This window comes from Schistocerca gregaria, chromosome 1 (genome assembly GCF_023897955.1).
Source record: "Schistocerca gregaria isolate iqSchGreg1 chromosome 1, iqSchGreg1.2, whole genome shotgun sequence".
NCBI classification, from domain to species: domain Eukaryota; kingdom Metazoa; phylum Arthropoda; class Insecta; order Orthoptera; family Acrididae; genus Schistocerca; species Schistocerca gregaria.
In genome coordinates, this window is record NC_064920.1 from 1,039,422,130 (window position 1) to 1,039,440,675 (window position 18,546).

Here is an 18,546-nt window from a genome sequence, read left to right on the forward strand (position 1 = left end):
TGTCACATATTAGTAGCGTCGTGATATAATCGTGTAGCTATCAGAGAAACCAAATGCTAAGTCATCTTTAATCTCACCGAATGTACTTCAAATAAAGAATGTCTTTTCAACTAAACCAAAATGTTGCATTAAAATCTCATTAACAGTATATGTTCTAAGTATGTAAGCCTTATAGTCGTTATGTAGTCGTGCAACTAACAAGCAAGAATGTACACTCACAATAACACTGTGTCGTCTGTTCACTATAACAATGCACTCGTAAATACTGTCTAAATAAGTTCTCTGCGTTCTAGACTGGATAGTTAACTTCAAAACATTGTTGCATGTTAACAGTTTGTCTGTGTGACAAATTGTACTAGTAGCATGAAGTGAAAATTTTTATAGCAAAGACTGAGTTAAAAAGCAGGTTATCATTCAATAAACGGTTTTACATGTGAAATGTGGTGTAAACCTTTACTCTTCCTCAGTATGCAGGAAATCAACTTGAACGCAATTATCATGTGATATACGTCGGTGAGGAATACTGGAATTTTTCTCAAGGTTAGCGTCTATGTTATTTTTCTCTGAGCCAGCCGGCGCAGGTGGCTGCCTGCGGTACGAGTCATTGTCTGCCTCTTTGTTGGCGCGCGTCGTTATTAGGATTAAGAGACCTACCTTCTACAAATCCACCTTGCCGAGAGGGCCCCGCCCTGTTTGAATCCCGCCAGTTCTGATGAAATTCCGGTCTGTCGTTATGATTATACCGTCTGTCGTCATGTCGGTAGTTCCTGTAGTTTCTTTCTTGTCGGTTAAGTGGTGGACAATTTCGCCCTGAATTATCACTGCGGGGTGTACCCTTGCTTCTAAAATTATTCTGTCTCCCGTGATAATAATAGTTCTGGTTGCCATATTGTCTGTTTCTATGATTGTCTGTGTAATATTCATTACTACGGAAATGCGATCTTTCTCTGTAACTATTACTCTGCCAGTGGTTGTCATATGGCTGGTGTCTGTTTTGTTCACGATTTGCGTTGTAAGAATAGCCTTGCCTTGTCCAGTTATTATTTCTTTCATCGCGGAATTGCGACGGATGTGACCTGTAATTTTTGCGTTCCTGTTTTCGCGTTCCGCGATTGTCAGTGTCAATTTCTAATTCTTGTAAGAGCCCCTGAAAAGCTTCAATGTCGTCTTTGCAACGTCCTGCCAAAATAATCTGTCGTAAATGTTCAGGTAATTTGATTAAGCAAATGCGAATGAGTTCTGAGGGGCTGTATGGGTTTGAAAGATACTGATTCTTATGTAACATGTCTTCAAAATATTTAACAAGACTGGAAAATTCAGATTGTTCGAAATGTTTCATCATTATGATGCTATGTTTTACTCGGTCTTGTGTAGCTTGAGACCAATATGCTGAGAGGAAGGCATGATAAAATTCTCCTTCACAATCGTGAATGACCGATCGCATTCTTAAAGCTGGTTCATTCTCCAAGTAGCCACAAATAAATTCTAATCTGTGCTCTAATGACCAGTTTCGAGGAAAACAATGAGAGAATTGATGGAGCCACGCTTGTGGATAAATGTCGTTGCCAGAATTCTTAAATGTTTTGAATTTATTTGCAGTAATGAACAGCTTATAGTCAAATATCATATCGGTCATTGTTACGTCGTGTCGGCGGTTCCATCTCAAAATTCGGTGCACCTTGCCAATTTCTTTCATAATTTTCGAAATGCCCTGTGTTATTATTTTGTGGCTTTTCCGTATTTCTAAGTCCCTCTTCCCGTGTTGGAGCGCGAGTGTCCTCTGAAATACGTAATTCTTGTATTACCTGTGTCAGCTGATCTTGCACTTCCCGGATTTCTCTTTGGTTTTGTGTATTAATTTGATTCTGACTTTGTTTGAATTTCCTAATTTGTTCGCACTCTTCTGTATCATTCAGATCATCATCTACCTTTGTAGATAAGTTAGTGAACTGATCTGAAAGTTCGGCTACTTTCTCCGATAGTGAACACATTTCCTATGTGTGTTTTTATGAACCAAGTTTCAGAGTGTCCATTTGTGTTGAAATCGAATCTACCGTGTCCTTTAAGTTTTCCTGAGTTCTTGCAAGTTGCGTAACCGAATCGGTGGATGCAACTGAGTCCATTTTAGCTTCCAAGGTGTCGTGATTTTCACGAACAATAGTTTGCAGTTCTTTTATGGCTGCTTCATGATTCTGTAACGCATTTTCATGCCGCGAAAAAATAGGTTGAAAATGCTCAGATTTTTTGGCATTTCGATTCAATGCTGTGTAACTCAGTAGTTAAATCTTCACGTGTTTGTTCAAGTGTGGTGTCTAACTTTTGAAGCTTTTGCTGTGTTTGTCTCTGATTTTGTTCCATTGTGTCTAACTGTTGCTGTGTTTGTCTCTGGTGTTGTTCCATTGTGTCCAACTTTTGAAGATTTTGTTCCATTGTGTCTAACTTTTGAAGCTTTTGTTGTGTTTGTCTCTGATTTTGTTCCAATGTGTCTAACTTTTGAAGATTTTGTCCCATTTGTTTCTGATTTTGTTCAAGCATTGTGTCTAACTTTTGTAGCCTTTGTCCCATTTGTTGTATTAACTGTAATAACAGTGCACTGGTGTCTGAAACATGTTCCTCAGTGCTTTTCGGCAGTGAAGTTGCACCGGCAACATTCACATTTTGACAAGAAGGAAATGTGTCTTGATTTATTTTAGAAACGATGAGGACCCAAAACCTGAATCTGCAGTATTTGTAAGATTGTGTCCTGTCATTCCCGATTCCTGAGGATGGATGGACGCGAGATTGAACCGTCGTCCCCCGGAATGCGAGTCCTGTGTGCTAACCACTGCGCCACCTCGTTCGGTGAAACTTAAAGAATACCTTTGATAATGATGAAGCCTTGCGAACAGAGGTGAGGTTATGGTTCCGTCAACAAAATCAAAAAGTCTACCCTGATGGTATCAAGAAACTGGTCTCTCGCTACGAGAAATGTGTTCGTCTACAGGGTGACTTTGTTGATAAATAAACATGTAGACACGGGGAATAAATATGTGGAATGTTAATAAAGTTTGCTTTATTTAAAAATGCTATAAGAATTGTGATGATGATGAGTCCCATACTCCGTTTACCGAGCGTAGGGGAGCGACGCGGGAGACCCGCGCCGCCATACTAGGCAAGGTCCTAGTGGAGGTGGTTTGCCATTGCCTTCCTCCGACCGTAATGGGGATGATTGATGATGATGATGAAGACGACACAAACACCCAGTCATCACGAGGCAGGTGAAAAATCCCTGACCCCGCCGGGAATCGAACCCGGGACCCCGTGCTCGGGAAGCGAGAACGCTACAAATTCGGAGAGGTTTCTTTCCAACAGGACATTTAGATAAAGGCAGTGTGATTACTGTGAAAGAAATAATCTCAAAATGTTCGTTTCAGATAAATAAAGGTTACTTTCCTTTTTGTTGCTCCACCAACGATTATAAACGCATCCTCTCATTCCATTACTTGTTAGGTAATTGATTCACTTGCCACTGCTGGTGAAAATTATGGACCAAAGTAATATTTCTACTTTTGCAAGTACCGCTACTAATCACTAGCATCGCCTCGGCACGTCTTCAACCACTGAGATATCGAATTTCCTCCCTGTAACCACTGAGTGCGGCACCCTTGATCTAATCCGGCTAAGCGCTCCGCGCTTAGCTAATTACAGCCAAGTAATTAATGGACAAATGTTGCTACGTGCCCAAGTATCTACTGCGATCACGGCCCTCTCGAGAGGCAAGCGACTGCCACACACAAACTGCTGTTCACAGAGGAAATGAGTTCCTGGAAATTAGTGAAATTTGCCTCGGGAGGATAATGTCATATTGTCTTCGTGAAAGGAACGCTACTTATCCACTTTAATCTGCAAATTAGCTTCGTTTCCTTCTCTTCCTGGTGTTAACCTCATATTTCGTGCCATGTAACAATGTTGTAGAATGAGGTATACTCATTTACGAACAAAGGAGACACAACAGCACCAATACGTGTGTAGAAACGAAAGTAACTTTTAAACCACAAAGTTACATCATGATCGTTGTATCAGAATACTTTGTACTACGGCACTAGAGAAACGAAGGGAAATGATTGGGGAAAACTTCAAAGGGGTTTCATTCGGCTAGGTGACAGGATGCCTTGACTGCTGCACCAATAATTATGTTGATCTTGTTGTCTTCAGTCCACAGACTGGTTTGATGCAGCTCTCCATGCTACTCTATCCTGTGCAAGCTTCTTCATCTCCCAGCACCTACTGCAACCTATCTGCTTAGTGTATTCATCTCTTGGTCTCCCTCTACGACTTTTACCCTCCACGCTGCCCTCCAGTACTAAATTTGTGATCCCTTGATGCCTCAGAACATGCCCTACTAACCGATCCCTTCTTCTAGTCAAGTTAATAATTATAAATTTGTGATATTAATAGTGTGGTTTAAGGCTTACATAGAAGGAAATAATGACCAGAGAACTTGATTCTTAAGTACACTTGCGGCACAAAGAAAAGGAATATGAAAAAATAATCGTTAAATACATACTTTTCACTCCACTGGTAGCGCATGAGGTGAAATTTTGTTTCATTATCTTCCAAATTTACAGGATTCTAAATGTTTAACTTCACAATTAGTGTGTTACTTTGCTCCATTGGTTCTGTACTTCAGAATCAGACGTCCAGTAGACGAGTTTAAAAGGGAGAGTCTGTGGACTACAATGTTTTCCATATTGGTTTACTGACGTAGATATAGTGTATAAAAGTTCTGAGGCGGGGTTGATCTGTTATTCTGTTATTCTGCGCAACGGATTAATCTGAGATGTACCCTTTACCTTCTGGCTCCTGCAAGATGCAATTTCCACCCCCACACTACTACAGAAGTCAGACAGACGCTCCTAACGTTCTAAAGAGAAATGCCCGAAAACCTTTCAGCAATAAATATCTTCTGGAGTCGTCCGCTGTACGGAAATGAGACAAAAATTCACAAAATTTCTTACGTAACTAGCGGGATACTTGGGTACTGGAGTAGTGCTAGTTAGTGTAAGAAGAACATGAAACTAACGAAAGTTATTATTATTCTATACATAGTTTAAGATGGTTGTTAACTTGGCAGAATGGCTGAGAGGCGCGCCTACTCAACTTGAATAATTATCCTTTAGAATGTTGCTAGGTATGGTCGAGGCTGTCATGGGTGAAATGCAGTGAAGTGTACTGTTGTGGAGGAAATATGGGGCTCGCAATGTCTGTAGCACACAATACCGTAAGCTGCAATGAGTGCTGTCTGCATGGCTCAGTGCTGACAAATAAGATAACTCTCGTTCTATCTGGATTGACCTTCGCCAATCAAACTCTCCCTATGCCTTGATGAAGTCAAGGATTCCTATTCGCTCCTGGTCTAACTATTGGCGTAGTACACTGGTCAGATAACCAGTCCACCGCGATGCCACTCAAAATTCGCTCGCAGACGTTTAACTATAACTCTGTCCATTCACACCGCACAATAAGTGTGTCGGCCAACACAGTGAACAACGCTTAATCGCAAAGACTCAATATTGAGTAGCACTTCGATTCGCTCTCGACAGAGGTGCTCTCCCAGTGAAGTACTGAGAAGAGACTTGTTCCTCGCTCCAAGAGCGACAACAGAACCGCCCCTCTCCACGCCCGACGTGAAGGGGTATATCTTTCGGTCTCTTCCATTGTTCCTTCAGCTCAAGGCGTCAGAAATATCATCTGCCAATCAGCATTGCTCTTCTAAAACGGGAGAATGACGTTTTGTTTAAGGCTACCAATCCGGAGACCTGTAGCATTGGCGTTTGCTGTTTCCCTGTGATAATCTCTGAAACTGCGTGCTATGTGTAAAGAATGCGTAGGCTGGCCGCTCCACCCAATGTAGCGGAATTTCCTTTTAAGCCAAACATGGGGTTGTTCCCCCCTTTCACTCGGGCCCTCGCTGTCCGCTACACGGGCGGTCACCGGCCGATATAGGCTGGGTCATCCTCTGAAGGAACTGGCGTCCCGTTGTGCGGATTCTCTCCCGAACTAAAAGCTCCTGTGACCGTCGTGTCTAGAATGTATGTGTGTACGCCAGCCTCGAGTATTTCAACCACCGTGCACTTACTTGTTAATTGCATATCGTTTACATGAATTCATACAACATTGACTTTATCTTATCGAGTTTCGGTTCGAATGAAGCGTCTTGATGTGAGGGCGGAATATGTAAGCAATGAAGGTCAGGAGACCACGACGTCTTACAAAGTTAATACGTGAATTTTTTGCAATCACACTAATATAAAGAAGAGATACGTCATTAGAAATGCTCTTCGATAAAAACAAAATTAAATAAGAATAACTTTTAAGGCTATTTACTACATTATATACTGCTTACACTCTTCTCGAAAAATGAGAAAGACATAATATATTAAACAATAAAGGAGAGTGGTCGTATCACCCAAGTGCGCTCACTGAGAACCGTGAAACACTGAAGAATGAACAACATTTATAATTACGTGATTTTAAGATGGAGAGGGAGTAAAAGGAAAGGAAAGGGAAGGAATTCATGGTGTCATTTGCATTTCGACTTCATGTGGAATCAGCGGTGACGAGCGGCAGTCTTCTTCTGTGGTTGGTCTTCGACTGTCGGAGTCTTCGCGAGTTATGCGGAGCTCATGGGGATAAGCAAATGTATTCTCAATGAGCACCAACCGTGCTTAGTTGCGATTCCCTTAGAGTATTAGGAGACAGTATTAGGTAGCGAGCAATATTTTTCCATTTACGTTGTTATTTTTTCCCGTAAATTCATTGTTTCCTCAGCAATTATGGGCTTATTGTCCGACCGCTGTCCGTTAAGTAGTGCAAGTACACGATTCAGCCATTCTTCATGCGAGGGCTTATATTCTTGCTCTTGAAGTTGTAGTACCGCCTTTTAGCGTCTTTCATTTACTTTTTCATGGAATGCGTGTGGAAATAAGAGTCCTTAAACTCAGTTTTGCGAGAGAGACTTATGGTCCTTTGTGCTACATCACGTAACCATGTGGTTAGTGGTTGGCTATATACTCAAATTAACGCAGAGATATTGCTTGTATGAGTGGTAGTTTAATCTATATTGCTTAGTTCTTATTCTGGTACAGACAGTGAGTTTAATCTTCGTTAGTGATACACTCATTTCCATGAAGATATATAATTTAACCACAACCATCACATACATTTATCCATTCGCCCGTTACTTTTCTTACGACATTGTGGATGGGCCGCGCTGCTGACACAATAATTTTCCTAGATATATTGAACCCAGTTGTAAGAGGAAAGCTCTGAGTACCGTGCTAATGCGGCATTTGTATAAGATTAAGCCTCTCTTTGTGACGAAATCGTTTCACGTGAGAGTGTAACAGTATCGCTCCGAATTCCCATTTAACTTCTTGCTTGTTTTAGATCGTTTCTTTCTGCACTAAAGAACGTAATAACATTTAACGTTGACTGAGATCTCTCACACAAATATCAAGTTTCGCAAGCCCCCTGTAGATGCTGTTGATGAGCAAATTAATTAATAAATCAATTAAGTAGCTGGTTTTCGTGAGGTCGTATGGATTCCCCCTTACATTGCCAGAGAACTATCTCATCTCTACGGTCCGTTCCGATCATTCGATCATTGGAACTACGAAACTGCAAACATACCTATCAAAATTCTTCTCTTCAGAATAAGGGAAAAGTCGTGGTTTAATGCTACATCTCAATGTGGTGAAAGCAGGTGCACTTTTGTGAGTAGGTTGAGATGAAGGTTAAAAGTAGATGCGAGGGCTGTCCAGAAAGCAAGTTACAATCGGTCGCGAAATGGAAACGACTAGGAAAATCCAATAAAGCTTTACAAAGATGTGTTGGGCAGTGTCTCTAGTGTGACTCTAGGTAGAATTATGTCGCTATTTTCATTCCTCATTCCTGACCTCTTAGTGAGCGCGTAAAGATGTTATAGAAAATAGTGTCTCCCGCCAAGTACGAGGGCCTGGTGAAAATTTTCCCCTGAAGCTATGCAACCAACATTACATAACTGTCGTGCGGTTTCTTCTTCAAGACAATTCTCAGCCTCATTCTCCAGGGGCAATGAAGATGTTCCTGCATCGTTTCAATTGGAAATGTTTGGTTACCCACAATACAACCCGTAATTGTCTCCCACTGAGTTTCATCTCTGCTCAAACGAACCGATGGCTATGAAGACAAGATTTTGGCACAGGTAACGAGCTTTAGGCCAGCGTAGAGAATTGGCGGAAAGCACTGGCGTCTGTCTTCTATGATGAGGGTATTGGAAAGTTGTTACAATTAAAACATTTCTGATTTTCACTGTCATTTTCATTTCGCTACAATCGTAACTTGCTTTCTGGAGAGCCCTCGTATGAATTTTTATAGAAGCGTTCTGCGTAGTCAGATGCGTTAAACCACCAATTATGATAAATCTGTATTGCCCATAGTAGCCACAGATCGGCCACTAAGCCAGTGAATCTAGTTTTTAAAGTCTAGTCGACGTCAACGTCATTGCAGGCAGTAGCACACGCTCGAATGGGTAAGGGATGGGGCAGGAAATTGGCCATACCCTTTCGGAGGGAAACATGATTCAGGGGAAGGGGCTGCACTGGCATTTGAAACGCTATACTCTCGAAAGCGAGTCGAATGTGCTAACCACTTTACTACTTCCCCCACTTTACTACTTCCCTCTGTTTCTGATAAGAAGAGATGGGTTGATGGAACTTAGGCATCGAAGAATAGCTAATTTGGTATAAAACACAGTATGTGTGGATGTACCCTCTTGTACTCAGGGTGAGCTGGCTTTCTGAGTTAAGATGTAGACATAGAATTTTTTCTTATTTTCAATATTTCGGAGTGCTGAGTCGCAGACAGGCACAACAAAAAGACATTCACACTTAAAGCTATCGGCCAATGGCCTTCGTCAACAATAGGCACGCTTATGCACACACACACACTCATGCAAACGCAGCTCACACACATGACTGCAGTCTCAGGCAAGTGAAACCACACAGGGAGCAGGAGCACCAGTGCAAGATGGGAGTGGTGACTGGGTAGGGGTAGGGAGAAGGCTGGGGTGGGGAGGGGGAGGGATAATGTGGTGGGGATTGAGGACAGTGAAGTGCTGCAGGTTAGGCAGAGGGCAGGGGAGAGGTGGGGAGGGGGGGGGGGAAGTAGCGGAAAGGGACAGAAATAAATAAAAAGAGTGGGTGTGATGGTGAAATGACAGCTGTGTAGTGCTTGAATGGGAGCAGGGATGCTGCTGGATGGGTGAGGACAGCAACTAACGAAGGTTGAGGCCAGGGGTCCTATTCTATATCGTTCATACGATCGGTGCAGAAGGCTAGTCTCGGTAGTGACGTCATTTTCGGTTCTCTATCCGAATTTCCTATTCAGTAAGCTTCCGAGACCTGTTACCGAACGGTCCTCCTGCCGAATTTTCGACAATATTGTACTAAGAGGTTTTGGATTTCGGTAGGGCCCTGTCATTCTGTTAGCTGTAGTTTATTTACAACTATAATTTTGTATTTTAAATATATTGAGCAGATTGAGCTGTGGATTTAGTGATTGTGTTACAAAAGAATCACCACAGGACGCGTCCAGTTGGAAAGTGAGTTCATAATAGACTAGTTTTCTTTGTTAGAAATATGATTACGTTAGGTTGTTACTGTGAATGATTGCAACATCAAAAAAAAAACGTTTTCTGTCAATATTCTCTCAAAATACCTGTTATTTTATGCAATTAAGAGTTTAAAAATCATTAAATATCAAGACATCATGTTCGCTTACGTATATTATATGAGTTTTAGCTGAAATTACTAGTGACTTCGCATACTCTTTCCCGCAAATGGTTTACTTGTTAAGTATCCAAGCGAGTTTAAAACTTAAGTAACAATGCAAAGGAATTTTATGAAGCCTGATGGAGTAAACCTTCCAAAATTTCATGCATTTACGGATTACGCCCGCATCATTCGGCAACGAAGTCAACCAGCGTCTCTCTCGTCTGCAATTACATAAAATAAAGAGTCGCTAGCAGGAAAGCTGTAGTAGCGAAGTTGGTAAGGTAATGAAGTGCTGTCATATACAGCCAAATACGACAGACAGGAATCTAGGAGCACAACGTAAATTACTGCGAATGTAACTAGCAGCAATCGTCTTTATGCACTAGCTTGTCACAAGTATTTATCTGCGATCGAATCGTTAACAACAGTAGACAGAGAGGAAAGGTTCCCGCCACAATATTTTCGGACTATACTACCATATATGAAAACTTTTTGATTCATCAGATGCATGTTATAAACTAAAACGAACTTCTATAGCTGCACTTGCCGCACGAACTTGGAAAGGCGATTTTTTAAATGTTGTTTTTATGAACCAATTGTACGGTATCCTATAGGGAAGTAGGCTACTTCATCATTTGGATCCCTAGGGGCGAGCTATAACCACATTCTATGCATCGTCTTATTCTTTCACACTCTCTTAAACAATTTTTCGGGTTCGTGGGGATGTGTTCCATCTATGCAACTAATTGAAGGCAGTGTATTCTCATATGCGTTTCGCTTCTTTTATTTGTGAAGCATCATCACAAATAAAGGAAGCGAAACGTATATGGCAATAAAGAAACTGCCTTCAATTAGTTGCATGGACGGAACGTACCTCCATGAAGTTTGAAGTAACTAAGGAACGATGGAAAACAGAAAAAATGACGAATTTTTCGGGTGTTTCTATAGATGTATTTGTATAATGGGGTACTACATGCCATTCCTAACTCATATTCCGAAATGCAAAATCGAAAACAAGACGTCGATGGGAATGAAAATAAAATAACATAATGTGACATTTACGACACTTTCCAGAACACAGCCATTGTTCTATCGTTATCATGCATTCATGGAAGCCCATGGTCAGCGAAATTTGAACAGTATTACGTACTCTAACCACACCTTTCGGTACTGTGAAGAATGGCATGCCCGTGTCGCTGCAGAACACATGCACGGATCTGAGATTGCTTTTCATTGGTTGGAGCGAGTAGAACTGACAACTGCGTTTCGGTTCCCTGGCATCGCTTTCGAGGTGCTTACTGAATAACGTTGGGGCTCTGTTTCGAAAACAAGGCCGTTCAGTGCGTTCGCGAAATGAACCGATTTCGCAAAATGGCAGAAAGATACCGAATAGGGCCCCAGGAGGGTTACGGGAATGTAGGATGTATTGCAGGGAAAGTTTCCACCTGCGCAATTAAGAATATCTGGTGTTGGTGGTAAGGATCCGTATGGCACAGGCAGCGAAGCAGTCATTGAGATGAAGGATATTATGTTTGGCAGTGTATTCAGCAACAGGGTGGTCCATTTGTTTCTTGGCCACAGTTTGTTGGTGACTATTCATGCGGACAGAGAGCTTGTCATGTCAACCAGTTGACATCACAGCAGCTGAGAAGAATACTCCACACACCATCTTCGAAGGATGCCATGCGTCTGATGAAGGTCATGTGATATGACCGAAACCGGTCACCTATGTACTTGTAGCAAACGTGGTGTGATCAAGACTGAGCTTTTAAAAGAATTTTTTTTTTTATAAATTTTTTGATCGCCGTTCCAAAAACGTTTATTAAAATTACTTAAAAGTTTATTTTGTGGCAATGATACACTTTTTAAATGGAACAATGCCTGTTGAGATCAACAAACTAAACGTAAAGTAAATGGGAATGTCAGTGCTGTTTGTTGCAGGATTCTTGTGCGAGTCATTTACGAGACGTATTTTGAAAAATTTTCACATCGACAATTGTATGTGCCATTCAGCCTGCGTCGTTAATAGTTACGACGTTGTTATGTTTGCTTAGCGCGTGGTTGTTTATTCCTTAGGTGACTGCAACTTGCTAGTCAGTTAGCGTTTAGCAGTCAAAGCAGTACTAACGCACAAAAAGCTGACATTCTTGGTGTATGGAGAGTGTAGGAAGACTGTACTTCGTTCTCGTACGATTTATGCGGCAAGGTATTCCAATAGACGTCAACCATTTCGGTAATTATTTATCAGTCTCTTCAACTAGTTACGTTACAGAAGAAAACAAGCGACGACAGAAGAGTGAGAAATTCAAGTTTTTGCTACTGTTGCAGTTAGCTCCCACACAATTGCACGAAGAAATGGCGTGAATCAGGCAAGTGTTCTACGCATTCTCCGTCGACATAGGTTCCATCCCTACCACATTTCTCTCCATCAAGAGCTGCATGGAAGTGATTATGAGAATCGTTTTATCTTCTGTACATGGGCATTAAGACAGGATGCCCCAGACGTATCGCATGTGTTGTATAGTGATGAAGCCACATTTACCTTTCATGGGCAGCAAAACTGCTGAAACGTGCACTATTGGTCTGTTGACAATCTCATTTGGCTTCGTCATGTGGAACGTCAGCGTCCATGGAGTATAAAAGTGTGTCGTAAGGTAGTGAACCATCAGCTCCTAGGCCCGTTTTTCATACACGTTAACACTAAATGCTCAGAAGTATCGCAGCTTCCTAACAGACAATCTTCCAAGGATGCTAGAAGACGTTCCTCTGAAAACTAGGAGGAACTTGTGGTACCAACATGATGGATGTCTCGCTCATAGCGCACGAAGTACTACAGCATGTCTTCACGAATTGTTTCCAAATCGTTGCACTGGACGTAGAGAACTTGTACTTTGGCTGACCCTTTCCTCAGGTTTGACACCTGTAGACTTTTTACTGTGGGGAAAGCTGAAAGACGTTGTCTACAAGGGCACATCAACTACAACTGATAATATGCAACGACATATTTTGCAGCCTGCTCGGACATCTCCGCAGAAATGCTAGCACGTGTACAGCAGTCGTTCCATTCCAGACTGGAAGCGTGAATTGCCGCAATCCAAGATGAGCAATTGTCTCGTTACTGGTCATAATCGACATAACTAGAGTATGCAGTTCTGTCGCTCTTTAGTGTGCGACATAACATATATTGTATAAGTGTCAGTGTGGGAACTTTTCGTCAGACTTCATACCTTCCAACGTGTTATTGACAAATTCACACAGCCGATCGCTGTGACAGAGCGATTCTAGGTGCTTCAGTCTGGAACCGCACGACCGCTACGGTCGCAGGTTCGAAGCCTGCCTCGGGCATGGATATGTGTGATGTGCTTAGGTTAGTTAGGTTTCAGTAGTTCTAAGTTCTAAGGGACTGATGACCTCAGATGTTATGTCCCATAGTGCTCAGAGCCATTTGAGCCATTTTTGAACTTTTGAAAACACGGTATCTCGTAAACGACTCATACAAGAATCCTGTAACTAACACTACTGAGATTGTAATTTACCCTGCTTTTAGTTTGTTAATGTCAATACGCTTTGTTCCATTTAAAAAGTGTATGTTTGCACAAAATATATATTTTCTAAGGGTTATTGTAATCTGTTGATTGGCTTACAATATGAGCCCTTGCCTACCAATCCATTATGTGAAAACCGCGCAGGAATAGCACTTTTTATTTCCGCAATATTTGCGGTGCCAGTCTTAGGTGATTCACCTTGCATGATAGCCGCCCTTTAGGCGACAAATGTGTGTGAATTTCAAAGGGACCAAACTCCTGAGGTCATCAGTCCCTAGTCTTACACACTACTTAAGCTAACCTATGCTAAGAACAATACACACGCCCATGACCGAGGGAGGATTCGAACCTCCGGCGGAAGGTGCCGCGCAATCCGTGACATTGCGCCTCAAACCGAACGGCCGGGCGCGGCTTTGGGCGACAGACGGACCTAGTGGGGCGGAGTGATCGCCAGCTCATCCCCAGCCAATGTCGTTATATGGACGCGATATGGAGGGATGACGCTCAGCACACCGCTCTCCTGTCTGGTTTAGCAGAATTAGTGCCACTACTGCTCGGTATAGTAGCTCCGCAATTGTCATCACGAAGCGGAGTGTAACACGTTCTAGTCCTCCAACCAAGGAGAAATCCCTGGCAGTACCGAGAATCGAACGCAGGTCCTCCGCATGGCAGTCAGCCACATTGACCACTCAGCTAACAAATGCCGCGACAATTCTTTAAACATTACACGGACACCTTCCCACAAGCTAATGCTGCCGCAGCTAATGTGTCAACGCTAATGGGACGGTGTGTGGACATTTGCCACGCCGGACATTGGCCACGATTTTACCTGCTCCGAAGGGTTGGTTCCCTTGTCCTCCCCTCCTCCTCCTCCTCCTCCTCCTCATCGCTTACTAAGCCTTCCCGCTGATTTACTTAACATAAAGCCAGTATCTCTTTGGATTTTCCGACACATTTCTAGAGAGAGTTTCGTTGTGAAAACTATTAAATGCATCTCACATTGAAATCCGCACCAAATTTCGACCCTCAGTAAAACTTCGCCAATCTTGGAGATTTTGCGTTCGTCTAAATTATATCTGCCTTTTTCGGTGCCCCTGCAGCAGCTTTCTGTCATGTTTTGTGTACCATGGGGGATCAGTTCCGTCTCTTATTAATTTATTTGGTATGAATCTCTCGAGTGCTGTTGACGCTTTTTCTTTGAACTTAATCCACATATGATCTTCACTTACATAGTTTGGAAGGATTGGAGACTCTCTTAGAAAGGCGCCAACAGACTTTTTAGTTGCTTTTATAAATAGATATATTTCGCGCTTAGTTTTGGTGAATTTCTTTGTTAAGGAACTGAGCCTCGCTACGACTGTGTGTTTACTAATCACTGTATCTCTCGTGATGCTCTGGATTATTTGTGGCTAACAGGTCAAGTGTGTTTTCGTAACCATTTACAATTTGAATGGGCTCGTGAACTAAGTATTTAAAATAATTTTAAAAAAGCATTTAGAACAATTACGGAAGTTGTTTTCTATCTACAATAGGGTCTGAAAATGTATTTTTGTCAACATACGGAAGGTAGATTGAAGCCACTGCCAACTGTATGAGTAGGGTACCTATTTGTGACGAGACTCAAGTTTTCTTTGAACTGTTCGACAACTGTTTCATCTGAGACTGGGGATCGGAGCCAGTTATTAATTTATCCTGGTTGTCGAATATAACCTCTGCCCATACTAAGTAACAGGAACTATGTGTTTCAATGTCAATTGTGAGCTGGAACACACATTACATTATTTATCCTTAAGTTGTGCTTCTTATTTCTGTTGTAGTGCAGATCATTATAATTACGGCTTTTCTCTTCAAAACCTAGGGTGCTTTCTCTGTGAGCCTGTAAATACCAGAGCTAAACAACGTAGAACAACAACGTAGGTTACAAGCATAGCATTCTGTATTACTTCATTTCGTTATTTCTAACATTTTAAAATTGTACGTCGACTTTAGATGACATGTCAATGATAAATTTTCTTATCTCTATTTAGTGAACGTATTTTCAGTCATGTTTTGAACAGTGTACCGCTACACTTTATCAACAAATTTTTCGCCGCAAGAGATATCGCATTTTAGAGAGTAAATTAATATGGAGCATGTCGTTTTTCTTTTCTCACATTCACATACCCATTTCTCCTTTCCTTATTGTCTTTTGGACGTGCAGTTGTAGTAATTAAAGTAGGCACAAATGCAATGATCAAAAAGAAATAATTAGCGTACATTCGCATTCTCTTTGCATCGTTCCTTTCTTGTTGCTCCCATGCCGATGGACTGTTTGTATCGCAAATCAGTGAGCGTGAAAGGAAGCTACCGTACAGGCAGAGGTATCTATATTTATACTTGGCAGAACTAATTACATACTGACATAATCGTCGGCATTTCTTTAGTTTCCCAAAAGCTATAAATATTTCGATTTCGGAAAAGAAGCTCTATATTTGGCCAAGTTGTCGAAGAAGAATGTCCCTTACGTACTCGTTGTATCGAGTATGATGTGGAGACGGCGGTATGAAAGCGGACAGAAGAAGTACGAGGAAGGACGTCCCTTACCTGAGGGATCGCTACATCTACATCTACATCCATACTCCGCAAGCCACCTGACGGTGTGTGGCGGAGGGTACCCTGAGTACCTCTATCGGTTCTCCCTTCTATTCCAGTCTCGTATTGTTCGTGGAAAGAAGGATTTTCGGTATGCTTCTGTGTGAGCTCTAATCTCTCTGATTTTATCCTCATGGTCTCTTCGCGAGAAATACGTAGGAGGGAGCAATGTACTGCTTGACTCTTCGGTGAAGGTATGTTCTCGAAACTTTAACAAAAGCCCGTACCGAGCTACTGAGCGTCTCTCCTGCAGAGTCTTCCACTGGAGTTTATCTATCATCTCCGTAACGCTTTCGCGATTACTAAATGATCCTGTAACGAAGCGCGCTGCTCTCGGTTGGATCTTCTCTATCTTTTCTATCAACCCTATCTGGTACGGATCCCACACTGCTGAGCAGTATTCAAGCAGTGGGCGGACAAGCGTACTGTAACCTGTTTCCTTTGTTTTCGGATGGCATTTCCTTAGGATTCTTCCAATGAATCTCAGTCTGGCGTCTGCTTTACCGACGATCAAGTTTATATGATCATTCCATTTTAAATCACTCCTAATGCGTACTCCCAGATAATTTATGGAATTAACTGCTTCCAGTTGCTGACCTGCTATTTTGTAGCTAAATGATAAGGGATCTATCTTTTTATGTATTCGCAGCACATTACACTTGTCTACATTGAGATTCAAGGCGAAGGGGCAAGTGTGGCAAATGTCCGGCGTGGCAAATGTCCGGCATTTAATGGGACCACCGTCGACGGAACATCAGCCTCTCCTACCCGTGCGACATGGGATGTCTTACAGCACGCTGTTCTCTGTACCATAGCTTTGCGACTTGGGCGCCCTCGGTCCGGTACTAAGAAGAGACCACCGTGCTTTCCCCTCTGTCGAAACGTGTGCGGCAGCTCCGGCCTAAGCTGAGGGCCTGCGGCCGTACGAGACCGGCGGGACTGTCAAAGGGCGGAAGGGCGCAGGGCCCGTGTCCGGTCGTAGGGTCGGCCGCCTCAGCCGCCGCGCGCCATCCCGCCTTGTCACGGCTCGCCGCTGCTCTTACCCAGATAATTGATTTATTAATTACTGAATTAAGGCAACTTCCGGCGGGCATCTTGTGCGAAGTGGGTCAGCTCCTGCCAAAGGGGCCTCTGGCCTCTCTGATGCAATTACGGCGGCCACAGCCACACCCACGCGGCGCTGCGTGCACCACGACCGAGGCGCTCGCAGGGGAGGGCCGCATCCTGTCGCTACGGCTGGGGCTTCTCCCCACCATGGAGCTAATCTGGCTCCTCTGTCGTGAGAGCGGCACATGTGAAAACCACAGTCAGCCTTCGCAGCCACCAGATTACGAAAATCCGTGTCTACCACATACAGAAGATTCTTCGAATTATTTCCCTCACACCCAGGACAAATAGAGCTTCTCGCCACGACGTCCTTGTCTGGAACGTTTATTGTCGCGTCAGGTGTGCATAAAATGTCGCGCTTTCGACGCAATCCTATCGTCTCCATCAGGAGCAATTGACAGTTGAGGTTGCTCTCGTGCTGGTCATTTATAGCCCATTGACGGGTTGTGAATGGTCGGCGTTCGTCGTCATGACGTCTTGCTGCCAGTGTGTGTGTCCGTGCCTGCACTGGTGACGAAACCGTTCTAGTGGGAACGTAAACAAATCAGCGAGTTTCTCTGTGTCTTACGGCGTCGCGAGCTCGCCTTCGCTAACCTAAGGACATCACACACATCCATGCCCGAGGCAGGATTCGAACCAGCGACCGTAGCGGTCTCGCGGTTCCAGACTGCAGCGCCTAGAACCGCGCGGCCACTTCGGCCGGCATTACACGGCAACTAAACATTATTCAGAGTTTATATGCGAGATTGCATTCAGCAAATGCTGATTTCTCAAAATCTCAATTTTTAATATGCCTTCCGGATTTCTAAAAGCGAGATTGTCTTCAACCTGGCACAGCATCTCAAAAAGAGATTATCCTAAGGACAAACACACACACCCATGTCCGAGGGAGGACTCGAACCTCTGCCGGGACCAGCCGAACAGTCCATGACTGCAGCGCCTCAGACCGCCCGGCTAATCCCATGCGGCTCTCAAAAGTGGTTCAATTGGCTCTGAGCACTATGGGACTTAACATCTGAAGTTATCAGCACCTCTAACTCAGAACTCCTTAAACCTAACTAACCTAAGGACATCACACACATCCATAGGCGAGGCAGGATTCGAACATGCGACCGTAGCGGTCGCACGGTACCAGACTGAACCGTCTAGAACCGCTCGGCCACTGCGGCAACTCCTTGACCTTCTTGAGTTGTCGGAAAATAGGTCCTATGCTTCTTCCTTTCGGTGATGCTACATCTAACGAAATAGATAGGATCCTGGAAAGAGGAGGCATAAGACATACTTTACGACTAGCCAATTAGGTAAACGAGATGCTGCACCCGTTGAAGGATCCCAGGAATTAGTAAGCTTCCTTACGAGTGCGGAAGCAACTACAGGGGGTGGAGAAAAATATGGGAACACCAAAAACACAACACATTACCATGCTTAATGCGGTATAGAAAAACCGTTGGCTTTCGAAACAGCTTCCA